The sequence below is a fragment of the Phalacrocorax aristotelis genome, chromosome 19 (genome assembly GCF_949628215.1).
Source record: "Phalacrocorax aristotelis chromosome 19, bGulAri2.1, whole genome shotgun sequence".
In the NCBI taxonomy this organism is placed as follows: domain Eukaryota; kingdom Metazoa; phylum Chordata; class Aves; order Suliformes; family Phalacrocoracidae; genus Phalacrocorax; species Phalacrocorax aristotelis.
In genome coordinates, this window is record NC_134294.1 from 9,342,206 (window position 1) to 9,364,581 (window position 22,376).

The window sequence follows — 22,376 nt, forward strand, 5'->3', positions numbered from 1 at the left end:
GCGGTTTCTCAGTCATGTTTACATAATTAGTAAATGTTGTGAGCAGGCTCCGTGATTTAGCAGAATTGAAAGGTTACTGTTCCTGGCAGCCTTAAGCAAAAGCAGTAATACCTGCTCTGCTGTTCGTGCTCTCATAGAGAGAAATCCCTCATCTTCCTCTTATGGAAATCTGACTTTCTTTCCTTCCCTTTTGTTAGTGTTGGGGACCGACGTTGTAATTGTGTAAGTGTTCTAAAATGGCTGATTTGGCAGTTCTGTGCACTTAATGTGTCGGAGTCCTGGGACCAGATTGAATCCTGTAAAGCACAGCAAACAAATGAAACATATTGTTTTGGGTAATGTACTGCCCTCCTGGCTTTTTTTTGCAAATGAATTCGATTGAATGAGTTAAATTAACTTTTTTACACTTAATGATAGCTACAGGAAAAAAAAATTACGTACTAATTAGTTTTAGCATGTTATACACAAAGTATAAAATGCTGATGGTGTTTAACTCACTGGCTTTTTGACGTTAGTAACCTAGCAAAATACCCCTGAATATTTTTACAAATTTTGAAAGTTTCTAGCAATTAGTTTGGGGCGGAACTGCTCCGGTTTGCGTTGAGCGCTGGTGTGGCGGTGCCTTGCCGCAGGCTTCGCGGCGAGTGCCCTCCTGCTCCCGTAGGCAGAGACGCAGCCGCTCGCGTTCTGCTGTTCAGGAGCAGGCCGGGCTGGTTTGGCCGCTGCACCAAGCGACGGAGCGGCGGGAACAGTTCCCGGGGGCAAGGATGAAACCTCCCAGCAAACCTCCAGGGGCTATTTCAGACGGAAGGGGACTTTCTGGTGCCAGGCACCGCCAGGTTCCTCTACTGCCAGCGTGTCAGAAAGGTGGAGTATTATGTCTCTGATTGATTAACCTGCATCATCTGGGGCTCAACCTTTCTAGTGGTACAGGGCTCCTCTGAAGTGTAGGATCAAGAGAGTGTGTGGCATCTGGTATAGGGGGAGTAAAAAGTTGGAGTTACCAGTTATGTAAACCCTTCTCCAAATGGGAGAGAATCGGCAGAGTGCATTAATTTGATTATTATTTAGCTGTTTATCTACCGGAACGCCAGCAGCAGCGGTAGGTACCACTGCATCGCGTATTTGGGTCTTTGGCTTGCCCAGCACTGAGTAAAATACTCACTGGTGTGTTACACGAGTTGTACTTTGTACCGCATTTTACAAGGAAAATGTTACAACAAAGTCAATTTACAAAGTCAATTTAAATGTCTCTCTGCCAGGGACTGGCATATATAAACACAAATGAATTGGTTCACTTGTCAAATGAATGGAAACTGAGGATATTACATTTTGTAAGCGACTGAAATCCTGTCTTCTCAGTCTCATGTTCACTACTTCCAAGGGCAGCTGTTTCATTTTGAAGAGAAAAATCAGGGGATTTGGAGGAAAAAGAAAAACTAGATTGGAAGGAAAAATTAGTGCCAATAAAAGCGAGGATTTTGTGCGGGAGTAGTGCTTCAGCAAAAGGACTCAGAGTGAAACCAATTTGTTTTCTGCAAAAGGAGTGATCAGTGGGGCACTGGGGAGAACAAAGTGCACCTGGGGGAGAGGGGAGAGATCTGTGCGATGGGAGAGAAATTAAAAAAAGAAAGTCTCTGTTCATTCCATTGAAATTGGCGTCTGTACCCAGTTGTTGACACATGTGGCTGTGGGTCATAAAAACGGGAGCAGGCAGCTGTCCACTGGCCAATAGACAGCAGAGTGGCGTTAGCAAAATGCTGGTGAGCTGGTGTGCTTTCTGGGTCCGCCCCACATTTAGCTCCAGTTTAACTCCGGTCTCTGGTTTAACTCCAGTTTGGCTCCAGCTGTAAGTCACTTGCCATCCCACGGGTAAAACGTTCTTGCAGTTATTTAAAACGCATCTTTATACCAACTCGGTATTGCCTGAGGAGTCAGGAGGGAGCCTCGGGCTCGTGTTAGGGGACGCAGCACCCATGGCACGGACCCGCAGGGGGGCTGCCTGCCCTGGCAGCCCTCGTCCAGCTGCAGGCGGGTGCCGCGGGGCGACCGTGCGCACTTCCCCCGCTCCCACCTCTGAGGAGTTCCAGAGGTATGGGGTCTTCCCGATATATGATTCATGTCACTACCTTCTGGACATCATTAGCTGCTGAGTCACTGCAAATCGGTGTCTTTGTTGTTGAATCATTTCTAAGTCACTTGGTTACCAAATCACTTTCTTCCAGAAAGAAGTAATCTTCCAAATCTGTAGTGTAAATCGCAACAAAAGGGCCCAGCCTTAGCACACAGGTGAAAAAACAGCAGAAGAGCTGACTTCTTGTTTTGGTTCACAAAAATTGGAATTGGTAAATACTGGAAATGATGGCAAGAACATAGCCGCAACTCCAACATGCGGTGGTAACTTCAGCAGGAGGGTTTGCCAGACACTGCCGAGGAGGCGGGTATGAAAAGCACAGACCTTCCCGCTTTCTCCAGCAGGTTCCTGACAGGTATATGTAAAGCAGGAGCGATGCAGAGAGATGCAGTGCATTTTCTGGAAAAACATACAACCAGACCAGGTCGTTGCATTGTGCCTCAACTTTGAACGTGGTGATTTTCGGTCATTGGTGGCTGCTTTGCCTTACAAAGATGTGGTTTTATGGAGGAGAAAGGGGTTGTTTCTCAGCTTCAAGCATGAAGCTGTTTTGATGCAGATGACAGACTCCCAAAACCTCCTGCCTTGGCGGGCAGGGGACGCTGAAATGGGAAGGGGTGTAGTGCCCTTGGTGGGTGGCTTTCTCCTAAAGTCATCTGATGTAAGCATTATGCGCCCTGCGTAAATTTAGTATACGTAGTTGTCTGTGTCTTGCTTGCAAGTGGGTACCAAAGGTTTCTTTATAGCTTCTGTGTAACTGAAATTCCAGGAGGAGAGGCCTCGTCTTGGTAACCGCATTAGAATTACTTTTTTTATTGTAGCGTTAAACCAATACGTTATGGTGGTAGGAGTTCAGTGTGCGTGTGTCAATACGTACTGTATTTCCACAGTTACAGTGGATAAAGCAAACTCTTGAAAAAGAGCATGTCATGCCCTGAGAACAGATGATCCGAAAGTTGTATTGACAGCCATTTGTGTTGTTACCTGAACAGCAGTCTCCGTAACGAAGGTAACCTGTCAGCGCTGGGGCAGGGCTGCACGCTTTGTGTGTCGCAGCTCAGGCGCTTCAGCCACGCTGATTTTACCCTGAGCCTTCTGCAGAATAAGAAACCAATATGAAAGTGGAAAGACTTGCAGAAGCCATGCTATGGGGAGGTTTTTTAAAAAAATAAAACAAAACTGAAGCTGCTGACGTAGGAGTCGATCTGCGTAGCCAGGGTGGTCGTGGCCGCAGGAGGGTCTGCTGCAGCAGGCGCCTCGCGCTTCAGCGTGCCCAGGTTGGGAGCAGGACGGCCGGAGGGTGCTGCCGTGGGCTGTGTGTGAATTGGGAGAGCTTTGATGTGATTCCATGGAAGGTATTGGTTTTACTCACTGAAGCTCCTTTGTTTTGCAGAGATCTTGATGCAGACGCCCTTTTGGATTTCTTTTTAATAATGTGTGACCCTTCACCTTTGATCCCTTGACCTGCATTACTTTGGTAACCATTTCATTTTTTTAATTTCATTTCATTTTTAATTTTGGTGTGCAAGCTGTAACATTTCATCATTTTTAAACTGTAGCGTTCTTTGACCTCCCCAAATGTCTTTTTTTATGAAGATATGTAACATTGGCTTTTCTTGAATAAAAATTATCAGTTGTTTAAAAAAAAATAAAGTACATAATTATCATTGGTTTTTTGCTTCTTTTAAGTTTAACTGTGTGTTTGTTTCTTGTATAGTACATTACTTTTTTTGACCTGTGTTCTCCCAGTACTTAATCTAATTTATTTTGATATTTCTGTACATCTTTGGTTTTAATTTGCATTTCTCTACAGTTCTTTTGGTCAGTAAAACATATACTGTTTGGTCCCATGTGTCCTATCCTCCCCCCGTCACATTTTGATAGCTCAAAGAAATCATGGGAGCATTTAAGACACTCTTATGAGTAAGAAATATTCTTTATCATTAAAATTTTGTTCCCTGTCCTGCAGATAACTTTTCTTAACCATCAGCTTAAAACTGGTAGCTGTTTTAATAAAAGATTAGGCTTTAGACCAAAATGAAAATCTCAATTGGAACTGAATTTACATTTATTTTTAGATTATCACTGAAGCGAAAAGGAAAGTTACCAATGCTCCGAGATGTGCTTAAAGAAGCAGTATCGTGTGTCCATGGGATAGCAAAGCCCCAAAGTTCAGTAGCCGTTTCTCTCTTTCAGTTTTTCTATTGAAAGGGTATGGGCGTAAAAGGCACAGATTTTGGCCAGATTCTATTATTATCTTGTAAATGATGACATGAAATCTACTGAGCACGGCCCACTGAAGCACAGATTATTTTTTAAGTGTCTCATTATTTTATTCTCTAACATTTAATGCTGAAGTTTTAATTGCACACAGATGAAGCTGCTAAATGAGCACTGAAATGGATTTAGGTCTTCTCTGAGCCTTGTTGATGCTTATAAAACTTTATATCCTTCATTAGAACTACAGATTAGAATTGTAGTGAGCTGTTCACGTGTTGCACGTCGGCTCTGCTGACTTCACCTGGCCGCTGCCCATGTCCAGCCTCTTTTGGAGGAGCCTGAACCCCTCTGAAAACCCTCCTGCTGATGTTTTCCCTAGAGAAACAGCGGCTCTGCAGGCGCCGCTGCAGTGTTTGCTGGGGGTGCTGCTGACCCCCGGGCCGAGCCTGAGCTGCCTGCCTTACCCGCGAGTCCTCTGCGGGGCTTGGTGGGTTGAGCCCCAGCAGGTTTTACCCGAGAGCGGTGGGGATGCACCGTCAGCAGCGGAGTCTATTTCAGGAAGCATCTTCTATTTTTAATTAGCATCCATGCTTGAGAACGTGGTATTTCCAGCACTGATCTTTGTGCTTAAACAGCAAGATCTCTGTTTTTAAACTGCCCTTCATTGTGTTTGCAGAGTCACCTGTTAAAATAACGTGGCAGTCAAAACCAGTAGTCACACAGTTCTGCTGACCAGTGTCTCCTCCGTGTTAATGTACACGTTTCTCTGAGCCAGTGGTGAGGAGCCGAGGTGGACAATCGCAGCCTACGTCGGTGTTTGAAGTGTTTGGGTGCTTTTTTTCCCCCCTTTTCCCCTCCTGTTCCAAATTTTAGCTGTCGTAGTTTATGTAGGCCTAGAGTCATCAATTCCGGTATGCAAGGCTGCCGCTCCTACATCGAGTGTGTTTTGGATAGCTGGGATTTGGCTTTTACTCTGGTTTTAATGCTGCCTGTCAGCCTGAGAAGTATGATCCTCCAAAATCATCTTGAGCTATTTCTCCAGTCTTCACAACAGCGTTTTTAAAACTCGGCGGAAAAAATATTTATTTTGCCCAAGAAAACTCCTTGAAGACTATTTTTCTCCTCCTTGTAACACATATTTTATCTCAGCAGCAGTTAGGCGTGGATGCCTTGACTTTCTAGGAAAGCAGTTTTTAAAGAACTTTTATTTAGACATCTGGAAACCAAAGGGAATCTTCCTACTCTGTGCTGGCTTTCAGCTGCCGCCTGGTAGAACAAATAGCGAGGGGAAAATAAGCAATGGAATAAACATGCCTGATGTTGGGAATTGGAGTTAATAATACAAAATCACGTGAGGTTAAAAGATGGCTAGAATTTCTTGTTTCAGGAGATATTTTGTCATGTCCATCCTGCCGCCTTTTCATAAGGTAAGCGCTCTTAGCGAGGGAACAGCTGGGTGTATCTCACAAGGTGTGGGTGGCAGGATGGTGCATGCTCTCTCTTCCCCAGTATCCTGTTAGGTGCAGATGGTCATTCGCAGAAGTCGGTGTGACACATATGGCTTATGCCTGTTTAGCTCTTGCATGGGCTTCGGGGGTGCTGGAGCTGCTGACGAAGGAGGGGGTAGAGCCCTCGGGAAGGGAGGACAGGAATTGTTCTCTCCCTCCTGTATAAACAACAGTAAATATTAGTAAGGAAAGCTGCTCCCTCAACGTGGCAATAGCATTACCATCCACCCGCGCTTAAAGGCTCTCTGCGGGTTTCTGCTGTGGTGTTACTGGATGACAGGAGGTCATACCAGTGACGATTGTCCATTTTATGGCAAGAGGTGATGGAACTTAATTCATTTTACTGAGCTTGTTACTTGAATGGGAACTAAAATACTTGCTTTCTTCAAACACTTAAAGAACTACACAAATGCTGCAGAATGTTGGCAGAGCAAAAACATTTGTCTGTTTAAATATTAAGAGAATGCTCTATTGAGAGATTTGTTCCTGCTTACGAGGTTTCTCTGTTATTCAAAGCCAGAATATTGATAACATCCACTCCTGAAACAAGTCTTAATTTTGAAATTCATGCAGTCTCTTCTACTGCTGGATGCTTTTATGTGCTAACCTTAACATAAGGCTAAATGGCTGAAATGAAATACTTCGCACATTTACTAGATTTAGAGCATTGCACGTCTTGCAGTTCAGGTAACGCAGCTGGGCTCGGATTAACCTAATCTGCTTTATTCAGCCTAATAGACATTCTTGTGGATCAATCATCTGCATGTGCTGGTCACTTAACACAGTATGTGCAGGCACCAGACAAATTGCTTACTTCACTCTGGACTACTCTGAAAAACAAATGTATCGGTCAACATGAGCAAACATTGGTTTTTTCTATTAATAATAAAGCTCATCCAAACACGCCGGATGAAAAAGCACGCGGGACAGATCCTACCCTCAAGTCCGCAGCTGAGAAAGGAGAGAGTTCTGTACGGAACCTGTCTGTTCGCAGTGAACTAGGCCAATGGGCAGCCGTCCCCCACTGATGTGATTTAGGGCTGGTGGCTTCTAGGTGAGGATCCTGTTGCCCTCGTGCTCGGAGGGGAAGGGGAGCTCTGCCTTCCGGAGGAAAATGCGAGAGCTGCTCCAGCCTCGTGGGCGGCTGCAGCCGGCTGTTGGAGCAGCGGCCAGGGGAGGACTGGTGCCCTCGCAGCCTCGGCCGTTTCTCCTCTGGGCGTGGGGCTGAGTTTCCCAGGCTTCTCACCCCGCTTGCTGCTCTGTGTATAGGTTGTTTTGCAAAGTCTTTAAATAGTTTAATTATTGCTATGGCTTTCATCTTTAAATTCTCAAAATGCTTGGAGGTCTTTGATTGCTGAAGGGATAAGCCGGAGCCGTTGGGCAGCCTTCCATGACTCGGTCTTGTGCTTCTGCTTTTACTCTGCTTACGGAAGTAGGACTCCCATAGCAATCGAAACCCTGCATTTGGCTTTCTGTTTGTGCTAGAGCTGGGGCCCTTTGCCCTTCCTTCGCTCTTCGGTGCAGACCTCGGGTGAGAAAATGTTCGATGATAAAAATGTATTTTTATTTCTCCTTCAGGTTTGGCTTCTCTGCTTTTCAGCTCTTCTAGACATTGGAAATTCCAGTTTGTGTTTATTTTCTCTGGATTCCTTCCCACAAGACAGAAGTTAATTCAGCATGGATTGTTGGGGAGAGCCTTGGCTGGGAATAAGGATAATTGCAGTCTCTGTCTGTGCCACAGATTTACTGATGGTTTCTTTTAAGTTATTCACCTGCACTGTATCTGTTTCCTCAGCTGTAAAATATGGGTAATTACCTCCTTTGTAAAATGTTATGGGTTCTGCTGGTAATTATATGAATGAAGTGCTAATTACAGTGATTATTACTTGGACCTAGTCTAGATCTGGGTGATGTTCCTGTTGCGATGAACATATGAAACACATACTACAACTCGCCTGTCTCCATCTTTGCGAGGGACCTGGAAGGGGAGGGTGCCGCAGCACCCCAGTGTCAATTCCTGACGAGAAGCACGACTACTTTTTCACCCCAGTCACTCTGTTAACGTCCCGTCCTCCCTGTCCCCGTGCGTTAGCGGGGCGGTAGGCTGGTGAGAGGCTAAGGCGTTACTAACTCGGGACTCGGATCCACGTGCGATTTGGTAACAAGGGTTTATGCTTTGGCTTTGCTTTTCCTCTTGGGGATGGAGAGAAGAAAGCCGACTGGGGACGGCGCTCTCTGGGATAGCAGTCGGGCTGGGGCCGGTCTGCTGCTGCCGTGTGGCCTCGGCTCCTTCGCAAGGTCTGACCTTGATGCCAGGAAAGCTGTCCTTCCAGCTGTTGGGATTACTTCCGCCCTGTAAAAGACTATGGGTTGCCAGATTTTATTATCAAACACTTCATTTGCCTTTCTCTTCTCCATTTATTTAGGACATATTTTCTTTGTAGCTGGGAATAGCTCTACTGTCCACTAGGCAAGGCTGGGTGGCAGAGAAAGAATTGATATTCTTTAAGGTAGAAACGGAGTGTTCTCATCCAGGAAGCACTGCTGCTACTGCCCAGGTGATGCAGTAGCTTTTGACAGTAGTAATAATGAGTAACGTCTGACATCCGTTAATGATGAGAGGCTCCTACCCCACACCAGCCTTCCCCGGGCACACATTTCGTGGGGCAGTGACAACAAAAAATCACATTCTCTGTTGATCTTGCCGCAGTTCCTGCCTGCGCTGTTCTGCCTCGTGGGCTCGCTCTGCCTTTCTGGGTTCTGCTGGACAGATTTCAGTCCTCCCCTCCATGTGCCCGCTTGCCATCAACCTCGGCCTTGCTTTGCCCTGCAAGAGCAGCCATAGATCTCGGTAACATCTTCAGAATTCGGTAGGAAGCTAGAGGGGATATGCTGAGCAGCTCTTCCGCTCTCACTGTCTCGTGATTGCAGTGAATATTTAACCTTCAGGAGGAGGGTTTAGTAACTGTCCAGTATGGCAACACAAAAAGGCTTTCCAGCCACGGAAAGGCAATTTTTAATTGCAGTGTTGCACTTGAATTTTCCAAACTGAATGCTGACCTCTGACAGCTGATCAGAAATGATCGATTCTACATGTTGAGATCAATCTGGAGTATATCACGTCCTCGCAGTACTTCAGTTGTTGGCAGTGCAAAGCCCATCTAATGCCGCTTATTGGATATTATTGTTTGGGGATGACTAAGGGAGGCAAATGGTTCCACGTACAGGTTTTTTTCAAGGCTTCTAGGTTTACAACTTTTTAAATCGTAACTGAAAATCCACCAGATACTTGTATTTCTTTGCTGGACGCGCATACATCTATGTTGACGTAGACATCGCCGTGGATACAAGCTGCAGTCCCGTCTGGAAACGTACGCTTTGCGCCCGAACCTGAACAGGACAGATCAGTTGCATGCTCCGGTGACGGGCAGCAACGTGCGATTCCAGACGAGTGACAGCAGTTGGTACCAGGTGATGAGTGTATGGAAAGACCCGGCCTCGTTAGGTGGAGGAAGAAGTACACAAGGGAATATCATCCTTCCCTCATCACTCTTGCCTCCCTTTAAAGCATCCAAGATCAGATAGTTGTCTGTGTGTGTGTCTGTGCACGTCACCTAATATTCATATGTTGGTTTGTTGTGTTTTTTTTTCTTAAATCCTATTGATTTGGGAAGCAAAAAACTTGGTTCGTTCCTACAGAATCATCATCTATTAAGATGATTTAATTTGGTGTGAGCTGCATCAAAAGTGGATAATGCCATATAAATGTTCTCACTGCACGTTGCATGAGCGAATTGATCTGTGTGTGCTCTGCAAGTCTTGTATGGTGAGGCACCTTAAATTACTGCATAACCTAAAGGATAATCAATAATTCAGATTGGAGATTTATTCAACTCTAATTTTACAGCATTCTTGCAAAAAGTGGGAAGGTGTATGACATCTGTGGGATTTCTGTATCTCAGTACCGCTCTGAATGCTGTAAATCAACAGTGTAAGTAACAGATGATCTTTTTTTTTAAACTTTGATGTTTAGTAGCAGAACAGTTATAAACTCTCTCAAGTCTTCCTCCTCTTAGAAATTAGCAAACTGTCTGTTTTTCATCGTGGTGGCAAAGCGTGGCATAAAACCACTGTAGCTTATGATAAAAATGCTTTCAAGGATCTGAATTAAAATGTAGCATCACCACAAAACCAGAGTATTTAAAGCATAAGGGATTCCAAAATAATGTGCTGCTAAATGGAAGTTTCTCTAGTTTTGAGAGCAGTTTTTAACGATTAACATACCCCATTTGGGTGGCGTTCGGTGTCGCCTCACAGCCCCAGCCCCGCTCCGCACCTGGTGCCGTGGTGCGTGCGGGCAGGACAGCCCGGCGCGCTCGGAGCAGCCGGCAACAGCGGCTTGCGCTGCCTGTCCCTGCCGGCATCGCCGGAGGAGGAGGAGGAGGATTTCCTTCATGCGCCCCATCCCTAGCTGCCCCCGTCTCTGTATGGACGCAGAATCCCCACAGGAGGGTGCTGTGAAGGCATTTAATGTGCAGAATTTGCAGGGAAGATCAGAGTTTTGAGGAAACAGCAATTATAGGGAAGCCAAAGCCATGTTCTGGCAAGGACAGCGCATGAATTGTCCCCTGGGAGGGACGCGGGGAGAGGTCCGATGTTGGTGCTTGCTTGCAGCGCCCTTGCTGCCCGTGAAGGTGTCGGGCCTGCGAGTGACGATGGCAAGAAAGGCGATGCTCTCGGGCGCTGCGGGGTTGAGCGAGCAGTGACTGGCAAAGCATCCCGGGCTGTCACTGCGCCTCCCGCCTCTGGCGGGTCCTGGGACCCTTCACGATGAGTGTTGTCCGTGGCTGGCGGGTCGCGTGGCCTCGCCAACGAGCCTTGGAGCCGCTCATCCACTTTCCCGTTTGTACATGGAATATTTAATCCGCATAAGCTGCGAGATGTGTTTGGTTGCAAGGAGAACCTCGGAGTTCTGTCCTAAAATACTTTGTCAATGAGACTGTTTGGTTCAGCACGATCAGAAAGGCTAATGAAAAATAACAGACGCCTCTCTCTAGTTCTTGGCTGTAAAACTTTCTTTCAAATATTTTACATAAAGGAGATTATGCCTTTTGTATAGTACATACTCATGCCAAAATACTTTTATCTGATGAGGCCAGTTAAATAGCCTATCCCACATGCTGCTTGCTTCAGCTGGGGTGTTGCTTCAAACCAAAATTAAGTAGGAGCATTGAAAAGGTGACAAAAACCCCACTCCCCGGGGGGCTGCGGGCTGTCCTCCATTGCCTCGTGCTTCCGCTCGGCCCCCCGCCCTGCTCCCTCCTATTGCTTTTCACTTTTTTTTTAAAATAAACTTTTAAACCAAGGATTAAAACTGCGGCAGAGACTTATCTTTGGGACGACCTCTAAAACGCGTGGAGGGGATTAAATCTAATTTTGCTACACAGAGTATGGGTGCTCTGATTTTTTCTTTTAATAGGAATGAGATAAACTGATAGAGCCGTATTACTTGGGTTTTTAAAAATCAAGTAGTCATTAGATAATGATCCATCAGTCTTAAACGTGGCGGCTGGGATCCGTGTGCGTTCTGTGTGAGCCCCTAAGGGGGCTGGCTACTGGCCGTGTGAGCATTGCTGCAGGGGCTCGCTCCGTACGGGATTTTAGATGTCGGATGTTTGGATGGAGACTGTTCGGCAGAGAGGGTGCTTTGTCTTAGCCGGTGTTTTTGGCACTCATCTCAAATTGCATCACCTGAACCTTTTGCCAAAGCTTACCTACTAAACACCACGGAAGGATGGTGCCCAGCAGCGGCGTTGGAGCTTTGCCTTGTTACCGGCAGGATAAAGCTGAGCCGCTCTCCTATCTGCACGCGCGTTAAATTGGCCACAGGTCATTGCAGATAGGCTCAGATTTTGGCTTTCTGCTTCGCGGAGGAATTTTGGCCTAGCAGTAGCCAGCCGGAGTTTTGGTAGTTTGTGGTTACCAAGCGGCGTCTATTTGGATGTTAGAAAATCAGAGCATAAATTCTTAATGCTGATCAGCTGTGTCATTGGCGTCGCCTCCGTGACCTCTAACTGCTGTTACTTCAAACAGTTGCCATTAAACGCAGTCAATAACACCCTTATGTATTCCATAGGAGCTTTTCCTCCTGCCATCTCAAATGAAAAATAAACAAAAGAGCTTAAGCACGCAACGTGCTAAATAGAGTAATAAGCTGTGAAAGTACTTTACGGGGAAATCTGGGGCAAGAGCTGTCTGCTGAAGCAAGCCTATTAGGGCTGGCAGCAGAAAGGCTTTGGGAGGCGTTCTTTGGGAGAGATAATTGAAAGATTTTTTCAAATGTGTGTGTATTCCCCCCCCTTTCTGACTAGTTTTAAGAAATCCCTCCCTCCTTAAATTGATTACCTCTCAGCATCAGAACGCCTTGGCTTTAAGTACCTGCTAAGCTGCTCCTGTGCTGATTTGACTTTGCCTTTCTGTTAGATGTAAAACAGTTTTTAATCTTCTCATTTTGACGTTTTAATAGAAAGTAAATGTTTAACTTGCTTTGCTGTGGCATCCAAATCTTTAATCCACGGAAGCATAACGAAATGGAAACGTGCTTTTGTTCAAACCGGTGTTATCAGCCGTCCAAGAGATGCTTTCCTAGTGGCACTTTCTGGGTAGGAGTTGCACACGCGTGTCTGTTACCTTCGGCGGTGGCGCAGTACGGGTAGCTGTGCGGCCGCGCGGCTCGAGGTGGGAGGAATGGCCAGGGCCACGGTTTTCAAGAGGCAAGAAGAGGCTGGTTTGCCTCGCCAAGAGACGGGGAGGTGGGTGGTAATTCCTGTTGGGAAATGCCCGGTGCTCACCTGCCCGGAGCTAGAGCTGGTGCCAAGGTGCTCGTGTTGGGAAAAGCAACTAATCACCCACGAGGTGATTGATGGATGATGGGTTTTCAGGAGCGTGATGGGGAGAGTGGCGAGAACCCCATCTCTGGATGGTTTCAGACTGTGGGGAATGGGGGAAGGTCCATAAACGGGCTGTAAGTTGAGTGTTTATGGTTACTGGTTGCAAGTTCAATTACAGCCTTTGCTGGAGGTTTACATTTGGAGGTTATATACCGCTTCTGATGGTGGTGTGATTGGCGCTGCTCTAGTGAATGAGAGCTGAAGCGGCACGCTCGCCAAGAAAACGCTGAAAAGTGGGCTAGCATCGCATTTGGTTCCTGGTACAGGAAAGAGGGTTTCCACTCTTAGCCTCTTGGTTTATTTATTTATGCTTAAATTTAATTTTATTTTCTAGAAAAGGCATTTACTGCTCCAGGACACAAATACTGCTGCCGAATTAACAGGCCAAATTCAAAATTCATCAAGGGGAGGGAAGCACAGAGCAAATACAGATAGAAACCGTCTCAGGTGCAAAAGCAGCCGTTCGTGCCCGCTTTGGCGGCGAGGGCAGGCACGACAGCTGTTGATCCCTTGGACGCATTATCTGCCTCAAATAAAAATTGGGATTTTTTTTCAGGCCAAAAGCGTGGTAAGCCCCGGAAGACTGAGAGCGCTGCCGAAGCTTTTACCTGCGCGTTCCCGACCAGCCCGTGCTGGCAGGAGGAGACGCCGTTCAGGGCAGCCCAGTTCTGAGAGGCACCTGCAAATACCCCATAAACATGATTTCTACCATTTTAAAGATAAATCCATTAGTGTAGGTTTGTCCAGATAAATAAAGCGCTCTAATTTTCAGGCTCACATTGATGGTGTCAGGCTGTCACCACATAAGTGCTGGTGGTACAAATAGCCAGGTGCATCTGGCAAGCCCCAGTCATCACCGGGCACCCCGAGTTACCCCGCGCTCGGTAGCGAGAGCCGGGAGGCCGGTTCTCCACCGCTGTTTTGGCTTCTCCCCCCATGCTCCGGGCTGTCGCCAGCCTGAGCTCGCTTGGAGGGTCCCCGTCCCCGCAGAGCCCGGTGCCCGGGCTGATCCTTCCCGGGGCCAGGGCGAGCTCGGGTGCGGGAGCATCCTGCGGCGCCCAGAGCTGTCCCCGGTTTGTGCGTCAGCTGGGCTATGTGTGGAAGCCAAAGGGAAGGAAGCTTTCAGTAAACTAATAAATCTACTTCAAAACAAAATAGTTTACTCCTCATGAGAGTGGATACTGGGATTAAGCACTCTGTTTGGAAAAACGTGAACTTGATATTTCAACTTTTCTAATGAGTTCCTGTGCAAGAGTTGCCAGGTTTGACTTTATTTCATAGGTATTTGTTACCGCACTTTTCTTCCTGGGGAGAAAATGGAGCTTATTTGTGCCTCTTGCAGGGCTTGTGTGGAGTCGTTGCCTTCACAGCGTCCGCGTTTCAGTGCTAACACCTTCTTTCCCATGGATGGACTTGGGGCAGAAGCTGCTCTCCCAGGGGTGCTGCGGCTGCCTGCTGCCCAGCCCCGGGACCTTGCGTGGCCATCAAAGCCATGCTAAGGAGCTGCCTTTATTTTAATATCTGTGGGAAGTCCTAGCCAAGTCTGGGAAAGGTCAGGGGGAAGCAAGAAATCAGGCCTTTCGTCCCAGCGGAGTTCACCTAACGATTTGTCTGCAGTGTTTTTGCCAATTATGGAAGAAAGAAAATCCCCATTTCTTCAGAGACGGGATGCCTCGGGCAGATCACCGAGGCTTCGACTTGCTGCAGCTGAAGTTCTGGAAAAACCCGAAACAGCCAATAGCCCGTTGGGGTGAGTTTGGCATGCAAGGAGCTGGAGCATCTGGGCTGGTTTCATTTCCCATATCAGTCTGCGCAGACACAAATAGCTGCTGTTGTCATCCTTGCTAACTTAGTTTTCTTTCTTAGAGGGAACTGGGGGAAAAGTTTGGAAATGTCTTTTTTGCCAGTGGCTTTTTGTTACCACCGAGGTGAGGGGCAGAAATGCCTCTCTGACCTCAAATGAAGCGCCAGGTCGCTCTAGGCTGCAGAATGAAAACGGTTGCGTGGGGACGTGTCCTGCCCCGCTGACACTGAGGACGAGGCGAGGCCGGCTTGCGGCAGGGTGCGGTGCCAGCCCCTCGCCCGTGAGCTTTCACGGACCGGCTGCAGGGTCACTCGGCTGAAGGCGGCTGAAACGAGATCATCCGTTAAAACGGGGGAGCCCGGCAGAGGCTCAGGGAGATTTTTCTCACGTGTTTCTCTTGTTGCTTTGGTTTGTGACAGACCCAAAAAGTTTCATTTTTCAAAATCGGTAGGAAATGGCAGCGTTTCGAGGAAATCCCTTCTGCCGGGCGAAGGTGGCCACCACATCCAGCTCCACTTGCTCCTCCCCGGCCGTGGCAGGGCTGCCCATGCCGTATCTCATTTCCAGCAGGAATTTTGGACCGAGGTCTGCAGCATCAATACACGTACGGGCTGGCATTGCTTCGCGGGCGGGTACCCACGTAAAATGATGCTACGCGGGGCGTCCCAGCAGCACCTCCAGCAAAGAACTTGCTGTTCTCCAGGAGATGAATTGTGAGCGGTTTGCACCCATCCGAGGGAAGCAGAGCTGCTCCTTCACTGTGCGCTGGATTTACAAGTTGGATTTACGGTATATTAACTTAAATGTTTAATTTTCTGAGTTGCAGTCATTCTAATTAAATTAATTTGCAAGTTCTACCTGTTTGCTTTTTCCCTTGACTTTGTTTCCTCTTTGACCAAAATCCCCACGTCCCTAACGGGGCGCGGGTGCACCGAGATGCTGGGGAAGCACGGAGTCAAGGCGCGCGGAGCCAGCGTCGCGCTGGGAGGATTGCAGCGTGGTTGGGAACGTCGGTGGAGGTGTTCCCGTTCCCCCTAGCCCGTAGGAGCAGATTGAAACGCTGCATCAGACATATGTATCACCAAAATAATAACGGTATTATGAAAGCCATCAGGTATGAGTTACCCACTTGGCATGTTAGAGGCAGCTCCTCCCCGTGCAAGGCCAAGCGACTCCAAATTCATCCCCTGGGATTTGGCGTTAAAACGTGTTCGCTGCCAGCTGACAAAAGAGTCAAGCTCGGATTTATTGCACTGGCACCTGCAGTAAAAAATGACAGATGATGAAAATGTATTTAATTATCATTCAGCGCCACATCTCTGTCTGCTCCAGTCTCGGTGCTGCAGCTGTTGGCACACACTTTATTTTAAAGTCAATGTGCTTATCTGGAGAAGAGCCTGATCTCCCCAAGTAAATTGGCTGGGGGGAGCGGGGAGCCGGCGAGCTCCTCTGAGGCGCAGCTGAGCAAATGCAGATTTGCGTTACACTCGCTTGCCTTCGCTGCCTCGTCCGCTGGACTTCCCGGCAGCTCCCCGCTCCGCAAGGAGCCGTGTCCTGTCCAAGCCCAAATGCGTAATTCCCACGGCGGGCTGGAGGTGCTGCCTCTGCCTCCCCATCGCTACCGGGGCATCAGCAGCGGCGCCTATTGCACCCTGCGCGAGCAAATGCAATTAAACAGCCGCACGGCAATAATTGGCTACAGTTGTTACGGGGCGGGGGAGATGCATCTCAAAGGCGACTGCGGTTTGCAGCAAGGTCAGGAGAGACAAAACACGTTGTTACTGCAGCAGAAGCACTGATCAGTCTCGTTTCCAAATGACGGCTCCTCCAGTGTTAACTTTTTCTGTTGTAACACGGAGCTGCGTGCGGCACTGGGGGGTTGCAGTGTGTACCGTGTGTGCGTAGTTACGTGTACGTATGCATGTGTACACCTGTGTTTGGCCCCCGTCGTGGGAGGTGGCCCAGGTGCTGCTGCCCAGCTGATCCCCGGCCCCTGGGGTGCTGCAGCCTCTCCCAGCTGTGGGCAATGGAGGCTGACGAGGCTGCTGGGGGAACTGGGACAAGCCCAGCCCTGGGCAGAGCTCACTTTGCTGGAGCATCCCCGTGGTGTGGAGCCTGGTGGTGCTGTGTCCCCCTCACCCCCCCACCATCACCCCTGTGGCTCCCTGGATGCCGGTGAGTGCTCTCGCTTGGGCAAGCCTGCGGGCTGCCTCTGCTTGTGGCTGCTTTGGGGCAAAAAGGCAGCTCAGAGGGTGAGCTGGGGCCGTGTTGGCCGGCGTCCGGGCTGCAGGCTCCGCCGCAGGGCGCTGGTCGCCGCTGGTGCCTGCGTCGGGAGCGCCGGCACACGGGGGTTGGTGCTGTGCGCTGTAACTCCCAGGTAACAGCAGTATCGCGGCTGTGGGAATTGCCAAGGTAGAAAATGTTGGTTTCTGATATTGGGAGCGTGGGAACACATCGCGTACGCGGGCGGGTGCGTAATTCCCTGCCGCTGTCTGCAGCCTGCGGCGCTTTCCACAAAGCCCTCAAAAAAACCAGCGAATCAGGGTTTTAGTCAGTTTGTGTGTGTTTAAAAGGAGCTCGTGGGGAAGGGGTCCTCTGCTCCCCGGCTTCCTTCTCCTTCGCATCCCTGTGGCTCGGCAGGGGCTGCTCCTGGCTCCCGAGGGCTGAGGATTTGGGGGTGCTGAGGACAGGCGTCCTCCACGCCCTTGTGTTTTGTAAGAGGAAGAGCTGCTGTTGGGGCTTCGTCACCGCTTCTGTGTTGACTGCGTTCACGAAACCACTCAGGGAAAAAGGTTTTGGGGAGAATTAAAACATGTCATTCTTGATGGATTCCAAATAACATTCTAGGCAGGATCTTTTTGGGCATGAACTCCAGTAGCCTCGCACCATGTAGAGGAAACAGTAACCGATGAGTAACGGTGGTCAAACGAATTGGCCAAAACCATTGGAAAAAATCTAATTATTTTTTTTTTCCTAAAACTTGAGAGGAAAATCTGAAGTATTTTGTTCTTGCCAAAATGCTTTGATGTTGGGGCACTTCCTTTGCTTTCAATAATGATTTTAAAAATTATTAAATTGCTTCCAGTTTTTGGTTTCAATCTGGAAGAGATGGGTTTTGTTAAATTCCCTTTCACGGGATGTCCTCCCTTTTGCGTGCGCAATAGGGAGCCATTTGCTTTTGGAGGAGATTTTGCCTGGCAGGAGCATCTCATGCCCCAAAACTCATACTCTTTTGGTGGGCGCAGACGTTGCCCCGTGGGGTTTTGGCCGGAGGAGCCGGGCAGGCACATGGGGCTGTGCTGGGTGGGCGCTGCTCTCTGTTAACCACAATAAAACCCAAATTTAAAGGCGGAGCAATTGCCTGAAAAAAATGGGATTTTAAGAAGCCTTTAGAGCTTGTGGCGTTAGTGTTCTCGCCTCATCAGAGTCCGGGGGCTGCGGGGGGCTGGGTGCGGGGCATCGTTCTCCTGTGAGACCCTGGCTGGGAGCGGGGGAGCCGGGCTGGGGAGGTTTCAGAGTGGGTGGTGAAATGAAGCGGTTTTTAGTATTCATGAAAAATGCTTGTGACAGCCTTACCCCAAGTAATGAGAAGCCACCTGCAGTTCGGAGCAGTACTTGATAATGCCGTAATTAGATTGGAGATGCAAAAAAGCTCATTAAAATTAAATAACATATTTGTCACTGTTTTAAGAGGCGCAGATTGCCTCGAACCATGCTGGTCTCTTGACCTTGAGTATTTTGGCGTAGTCCTCGCTTTGAGAGTGCGAGAATAACAGCGGAGCATCCCGTGGGCGGTTTTGTAGCGGGGGTTTTGGGTGCAAGGTTGCAGGCACTCGCCTTCCCCCTAGTCGCATCGTTTGGCACCGGCTCATTTTTGTTCCCCTCGCCGAATGGCGCCGTGCTCCGGCACCTGGACGTGGCGCAGGGGACGGATCCGGGCCCGCAGTTTGCAGACGGGGGGACTTGGGCATAGCGGGCGGATGCTCTCGCGAGAAGTGGTCCCTGCCTGGCTCCACACAAGGCACGGGTCTGCTCTGCTCTCCCCCCATATCTATAGGTTTCTTGCCTTGTGGTTGAGATCCCATCCCTTGTTAGGCGAGAAGGCGCCTTCCCATCTTCTTGGGAGTGGGCGATGCCTTTTGCTGTCAAACGTGCAGAGTTTCCTGGAGTTTGGGGTAACTTTTCCAGCTGTTGCCTGCTGGTGGTGTTCGTGCAGGTGGCAACGAATTTCCCTCACCTCTCCCATGCCGTGTCGGAAGACCAGCCAAGAGCTCCTGGTGGAGCAGAGCCAGGAGGATCCGGGGCTGGAGACCTTGCAGTGCCAGACCCCGACTCCCCTGAAGTCCCCAGAAAACCCCATGTGTAACGGGACGGGACGTCATGCCGCAAGCTGGAGGGAGGGGAGGCAGCTTGTGGGAAGGTGGGAGAATCACTCACGGCTTTTCCTCCTTGTGACTGCAAATCGCAAATGCAAATAACACTCAGACTGCAAATTTGTGCCATGTGGAAACGCGGGCTTCTGAGGGCAGTTGTCTCTGTCGCTTCAGTTTTTGATGAAATACAACAAAATGTGTTTTAAATCCCCTTCCTCCCTCCTGCCTGAAAAGGAACGTGCAAAGCCGTAATGGTATCTATTAACAAGACTGTAATTTTCCAAAATTAATTTTTAATGACTAATTTGTCTTGTTTTCAGATGTTTTATACAACACCTATTGTTTAAACCCCATTGTTTCTCCACAATGTCGCCGTGAAGGAGACCGGCGTTGGCTCGGGATCTCTGGCTACAGCATCCATTGCGGGCTTTGCTCTCGCCTGGGGAGGGCTGCTCCCCAAAAAGGGCTGCAGCAGCCGAGGGAGGGGGGCTCTGGGGAAAGGCAGAGGTCACTTTTTACAGAAGGGATTTCCCTTTTTTCCACCCCAAAATGGGGCTGCTGCCAAACAGACTGTTCCCCACGCTAGGGTCCGTCCCTCCCTCCCTCCCTGCTGCTGCAACCACAGGCTGCCCTTCCCCTCCGGAAACATCAGCCCTCCGGGGGCTTCTCTTGCAATAGCTTTTATGCACAGAGAATAGAATTAAAAACAAGAAGTGGGTTTTTTCCTCCTCCTCGCTCGTTGTCAGTAATTACACGTAGGTGTCTTGGAGTGGGAGTGTTTACAGATACTCCGTATTTTCAGAGTGTGGGGATTTTCCCTTCGTGGCACTCACGTTGTGAACAGCACCAAAGGCTCTGCGTCTGCCTGGCCTGAAGCCTAATCGCCTCTTTAAGTTGGGCTTTTTTGTTTGTCTGTTTCCTTGTTTGGAATTGGGGGAGAGGAGGGAAGGGCGAGCGTCCCCGAGCCTCTGAGGAAAGCATGTCCTTGCAGGGTCATTGCCCGTCAGTGTCTCTGCGGGAGGGGAGTTCATAGCACGACTTCTGGCACTTTACAGAGAAACTTCACTTTTTTTCCACCCTGCTTAGGAATGATCTTCGAAGGGCTTAGAATTGGGTGCTAGCAGCTTGTGCTGCTTTGCAGCTGGGCACACTGCTTGGTTTTGCGTATTGCCGGTCATGTCAGTGTTTTCGTTTATATTCCTGGCACCAAATGGGAATTTTTTTTCAGAGCTTATTCTGACTAATGTTAATGAAAGGGCAAAACCTCATTGTTAGAGAGAAATAGCTGATGCTAGGCTAGTGTTCCCATGTGGAAGAGCAAATATTGGGGAACCTCTGTACTGAAATTTCTTCTGCAAAACCTTGCTTGCGGACAGACCCAGCTCGTGCTGCGCAGGCTCAGCTGCGAGAGCCGCGCAAACCCCGGTGTTGGGGAATGCCGTCCCCTGCGCAGCACCCCTGCGTCCGCTACGGCTGCCCGCCTCTGTGCCGAGGGTCTCCGGCTGCCTGGGCACCGGCCAGCTCCTCCGGGAAGAGGCAGCTGCGCTGGGGTCCCCAAACCAAGTTTGCCTGCCCATGATGGGCAGGCAGAGCTGAACCTTAAAAAAAAGGTGTTTTCACACACAAAGGTTGAGATCGGACCCGTCCACCTTCCGCTCTCAGGCTGGGTGCTTGATTTTTAGCAGAATAATCCTTGTCTGTCATCCAGGTGAGGGAGATGTGAGCGAATGGGTCTCGCTGCCGATGAGGAGCATTTCCAGGTAAAACAAAGTGCGATACCTGTTGCGCCCAGAGCAAAGGGTTTTCGCTCCGCCTCGCTTGGGCTCCTGGTCAGATCCACGTGGGTCCTTCAAGCAAGTCTCTGGCAGCTTCAGGGAACAACCCGCCACAAAAAGACATTTACTGAGGAATCTGCTGGCAGAGTAAACCCTGGGTAAACATCCTCAATTTGCTGCCTCCTGAAATGGAGTAGCTTTTAGAGTTTCAAGCCACAATTTGTATTCAAATGAAGGTCATTTGAAAGGTGTAACGTAGTAAACAGCCATTATTTCATTTTGATAGTGGTACTAAAATTATAGTGTTGGTTGAATTATTTTAGTATAGGACCATTACCATCTCCCTAAAACACTTATAGGGATTTTTATTTCAATGCTGCAGTCCTGAAATTAGAGGAAAATTAAAAATCACACGGCTGTGGTAGGGAAGGAATATTTTGCGAGCATGCCTTCGTTTTCTCGTGCATTCTCTTTCCCTCGCTTCTCTGCCAAGAGAGGGATGTGCATCTTCTGTCGGGGGCTGCTGCTGACAGATTGCTGCTGCCGCCGGTCCTTTCCCATCTACTGCCGCGAGCTGTCGGCGCTTTGGCTGCGAGCTGTGCTGGGGCAGCGTCCTCGTTCGGCGGCAGGCTCCGTGCTGCTCGGCAGCTCCTGCCCGCACCGGTGTGGTGCTCGTGGCTTGGGAATAACGTGGTTGGGCATCGGCAGCACCTCAGTGCTGTGGTCAGGCTTCATGGGAGGAGGTGCTGTGCGAAAAACAGATGGGAAAAAGGATGGCGAAATGCTGCAGGGTCACTTTTGGGGAGGTCCTGTGGGAACCTGTGGTGTTTCAAGCCTCCTGCTCCAAAGGCAGAGGCATCTCTTGCTGGTGCCTCCAACCCCACAATGGTTTCCTGGTACCTTCAGCCTCCAACCCGGCTGCAGTGCCGGGCGCTGTCCTGCCATGGCAGAGACAGCTCGGTGCTGCCGATGCTCTCCTGCTTCCTGCGGTAAGGCCGAGCCTCCAGGGCTGCCGTCGCCAGGGCAGGCAGCTCTCCTGGCTCGGGGTGGGCAGAGACATTGCATTCGCGTTGTGTGTCCAACCTGAACTTTGGCCTGACCCCATGGTAAGCGCTGCCCAGATGCCGAGCGTGTCAGCGTACGCCTTGACAGCGGCCCCCGTGACTCTACAAAATGCATTTATTTACTCTAAAGTGTGTGCAAGGGAAGGACAGCCCTAGTCATGCGCTATACACAGCGATAAATTAACGGCTCTAACGGGGGAGGAGAGCTCGAGGTCACCGTGGGCAGCCCTGCAAAAACATGGGTGCCCAGCCGTGGCCAGGAGGGTCCGGCACCTCTGCCGTGCCTGGCTTACCCGCTGGGTGTGCCGTGGTGTTCGGGGGAGCGGGATCGATCCGTCTCCTGACTTGGGTGTGAATCCCCAGGAATGAACTCCTGTGCCAGAGGGAACGCCCCCGTGCCCCCATCCCCATCAACACAGCTGTGCTGCAGTGAGCCCTGATGAATACACCAGCGGCTTCCAGGTGACCAGTGCCCGGCCTGGGACATCTCGGGGGTGGCAGGGCATCAAGATAATATTGGTGACAAGCTGAAGACTTGAGAAAAATCA

At 49.3% G+C, this 22,376-nt stretch overlaps 1 protein-coding gene and 1 long non-coding RNA gene across 3 annotated transcripts in view; both read left to right on the forward strand.

Annotated features, from left to right (window-relative positions):
• Positions 1-22,376, forward strand: part of CAMTA1 (calmodulin binding transcription activator 1) — a 319,674-nt gene that overhangs the window by 35,922 nt on the left and 261,376 nt on the right. The window lies entirely within an intron of this gene.
• Positions 5,704-7,753, forward strand: LOC142066482 (uncharacterized). The gene is made up of 2 exons (XR_012663720.1): positions 5,704-6,916; positions 7,441-7,753. It is a non-coding gene; the product is annotated as an uncharacterized LOC142066482 (long non-coding RNA).